Here is a 4,259-nt window from a genome sequence, read left to right as displayed (position 1 = left end):
GGGGGGGGGTGTCAAAGAAAAAGAGGAAGACCCTAGTGAGATGGAGTGGCAATATGGCAGCATCAATGGGCTCAAATGTGGAAACAAATGTGAGGTTAGCCCAGGAATGAGCAGTCTTTCATTCTATTGTGCATAGGGTTGCTATGAGTCAGGGCCATTAACAACAACCCTGCCAATGGTCCTTTTCTCCTGTCTGTCTCATAATCAACATGTCCTCCTCAGACTAAAGTTCTTGCTAATTCAAAAAAAATATTTTCCTCAGGGAAACATTAAAAAGTTGTTGATGAGAGGCCTAAAATTACAGATAATACTCACAGACACCAATGATTCAATTAATTTTACTCAACAAGGTATCCATGTGTGAACTCTACCAGAAAGGAAGAAGAAACACAACACGACAAAGTGACTAAGAGTGAAAGTAAAATAAATATCCAGTCCAATCATTTTAATAAATCAGTTAGAAAAAAAAATCACACCAAATAGTTCTAATTGAAAGATTAACACTTCTACTATACTTCAAGCATGGCAACAATTCTGAGGTTCATCAGGACCGGGCAATGTTTTATTTTGCTGTATGAGTGGGTACCACTATGAATGGGTACTGACTCCATGGCACTTAACAGCAACAGTATACGTGCTTAATAACTTTAATTTGATAAAATATATAAGAAAGAAAAGTCTATGACGCTTGTTAAAATAAAGACAAGAAAATACAATTATTGAAGCAAATGCAAAAATATGTGATAGCAAAAATATAACATGACTTATAAATACTGGCAAGGAATGGAATACGATGATACTAGTTATGTTTTATCATATAATTACTATGTACAGGTATTGTACTGAGCGCTTGTAGTGGTTAAAACTGAACTTCTCAATGGAATCATACTTGTTGTTATGTGCCATGAAGTCAGTACCGAGTCATAGAGAGCTTATGAATAAAAGAATGAAACACTGCCTTATCCTGGAACAAACTCACAATTGTTGCCACGCTAGAGTCCATTGATGCTGCCATGTTGCCCATCCATCTTGCTGGGAGTCTAATTTCCTCTCTGAACATCCACCATAGCAAACATGATATATGTCTACAGTGACTGGTCCCTCCTGACAATAAGTTCGAAGTATGAGAGACGAGTTTTGGCTATACTGGCCTCCAAGGAGCACTCTGGCTGCACTAATTCCAACATATATCTGTTAATATTTTGACAGCCCATGGCACGTTCAATATACTCCTCTAACACCATAACTCAAAAGCATCAATTCTTCTACGGTCTTCCTTATTCACTGTCCAGCTTTTCTATGCACATGAGGTTACTGAAAATACCATGACTTGGATCAGGCACATCTTAGTTTTCAAGCTGACCTCTTTGCTATTCAACACTTTAATAAGGTCTTGTGCATCATAGTTGCCTGACAAAATATATCTTTGGATTTCTTGACTGCTGTTTCCATGAGTGTGGGTAGTTAATCCAAGGATGAAGTCCTTGACAACTTCAATCTTTTCTTCATTGATAAGAAGGTTGAATATTGGTTCAGTGGTAAGGATTTTTGTTTTCTTTACATTGAGATGCAATTCATACCAAAGGTTGTGCTCTTTGATCTTCATTAGTAAACCATTTAAGTCTTCATCACTTTCAGCAAGCAAGCTTGTATCATCTGCATATCTCAGGTTGTTAATGAGTCTTCCTCCAATAATTATGCCATGTTTTCCTTCATATAACCCAGCTTCTTGGATTATTTGCTCAGCATACAAGTTGAATTAATATGACGAAAGAATAAAACCTTGTCACACACCTTTCTTAATTTTAAACCATTCAATGTTCTGTTAGAACAACTGCCTAAACTTTATCCAGGTACAGATTCCTCATGAGTACAATTCAGTGTTCCAGAACACTCAGAATGTGCCATGTTGTCCATAGCTTGTCATGATCCACACAATCAAAAGTCTTTGCATAGTCAATAAAACACAGGTAGACATCTTTCTGATATCCTCTGTTTATAACCAAGATCCATCAGACATCAGCAAGCTATCCCTCATTCCACAGCCTCTTCTGAATCGGGCTTGAACATCTGGAAGTTCTCTGTCTATGTATACTTGCAGCCATTTCTGCATTTCCTTTAGTAAAACTTTGCTCGCATGGGATATCAAAGACATTGTCCGATGATTTCTGCATTATGTTGGGTCACGTTTCTTTGGAATGGACACAAATACATTTCTCTTGCAATCAGTCGGTCAGATAGTTGTCTTCCAAATTTCTTGGAATAGAAGAGTGAGTGCCTCCTGTGCTGCCTCACTTTCTTGAAAGATTTCAAACTTTATCCCATCAATTCCCAGTGCCTTATTCTTTGTCAATTACTTCAGTGTGCCTTGGACTTCCTCTTTCAGTATCATTGGCTCTTGATCATATGCTTCCTCTTGAAATGGTTGAACATCAACCATTTCCTTTTGGTACTGTGACTCTGTGTATTCCTTCCATCTTATTTTGATGTTTTTTGCATCATTCAATAATTTGCCCAGAGAATCCCTCAATAACAAAAGTCGAGGCTTGAATTTTTTCTTCAGTTCCCCCAACTTGAAAAATGCTGAGTGTGTTCATCCCGTTTGCTTTTCTGACTCCAAATCTTTGCACAATTTGTGGAAATACTGGACGTTATCTTCTCGAGCTGACCTGTGAAATTTTCTCTTCAGCTCTTGGACCTCCTCATTCATTCCATTTGCTTTATCATTTCTATACTGGAGAGCAAGATTTAGTGTCTCTTCTGAAATCTATTTTGACCTTTTCCTTCTTTCTTGTCTTATTAATGACTTTTTTTTTTTTCTTCATATATGATGTTCTTGATGTCATCCCACAATTCCTCTGGTCTTCAGTATTTAGTGTGTAGTGCATCAAATCTGTTCTTAAGATGATCTGTAAAGTCAGGTGCGATATATTCAAGTTCACATTATGGCTCTCATGAACTTTTTTCATTGTTTTCACTTTCAACTTAAATCTGCATATGAGCAATTGATGGCCTGTTCCACAACCTGCCCCTGGCCTTGTTTTGACTGATGATATACAGCTTTGCCATCGTATCTTTCCACAGATACATTCAATTGGATTTCTTTGTGTTCCATCTGGCGTGGTCCTTGTATACCATCATCTCTTATGCAGTCTAAAGAAAGCATTTGAAATGAACAAATAATTGATTTTGCAGAATTCTATCATGCCATCTCCAGAATCATTTCTATCACCAAGGTCGTATTTTCCAACTACTAATCCTTCCTCTTTGCTCCCAACCTTTGCATTCTAATCACCAGTAATTGCCAATATATCTTGATTGCATGTTTGACCAATTTCACATTGAAGAAGTTGGTAGAATTATTCTGTTTCATCCTTACTGGCTTTAGTGCTGAGAAAGTTTGAATAATAGTGGTATTTACTTGTCTTCCCTGTAGGCACATGGATATTATCCTATGACAGACAATGTTTACCTCATGACTGATCTGTGTATGTTCTTTCTGACAATGAATGAAACAATTTTTCATTTCCAGCACAGTAAACCATATGGTTGTCAGATTCAAAATGGCCAATACCAGTCCATTTTAGCTCTCTAATGCCTAAGATAATGATGTTTATGCGTTTCTTTCATTTTTGAAAATTCCAGTTTTCCCAGATTCACATTTTGTACATTCCATGTTCCAATTTTCAGTGGATGTTTATAGTTGTTTCTTTTCATTTTGAGTTGTTCTCCACCAGCAAATGAAGGTCCCATGGGCTTTTATTCCAAGGGCTTTACTCCATTCACTTCATCACGGTCAACACTACTTTGAGGAGGCAGCTTTTCCCTGTCACATCTTGAATGCCTTCTAACCTGAAGGGCTCATTTTCTGTCACTATATCTGACAGTGTTTCTCTGCTATTCATAAGGCTTTCAATGACTAAATATTCAGAATTAGTTCAGCTATCGTTCTTCCTAGTCTGTCTTCATCTGGAAGCTCATCTGAAACCTGTCCACATTAGGTACTGTCAAATCATTGCCAACTCATAGCAATCCTATGAATAACAGAACAAAATAATTCTACCCATTCATACACCATCCACACAATTATTATGTTTGAAAACATTGTCACTGCCACTGTAACAATCCATTACTCTGGGAGTCTTCATTTTTTTTGCTAACCCTCCACTGTTCCAAGGATAATGTCATTCTCTAGGGACTGGTCGCTATCAACATGTCCAAAGCATGAGGGATGTAGTCTGGTCATCCATGTTTCTAAG

The sequence above is a fragment of the Chrysochloris asiatica genome, unplaced genomic scaffold (genome assembly GCF_000296735.1).
Source record: "Chrysochloris asiatica unplaced genomic scaffold, ChrAsi1.0 scaffold00653, whole genome shotgun sequence".
In the NCBI taxonomy this organism is placed as follows: domain Eukaryota; kingdom Metazoa; phylum Chordata; class Mammalia; order Afrosoricida; family Chrysochloridae; genus Chrysochloris; species Chrysochloris asiatica.
The sequence above is the reverse complement of the archived record's forward strand: the minus strand, read 5'-3'. Positions refer to the sequence as shown.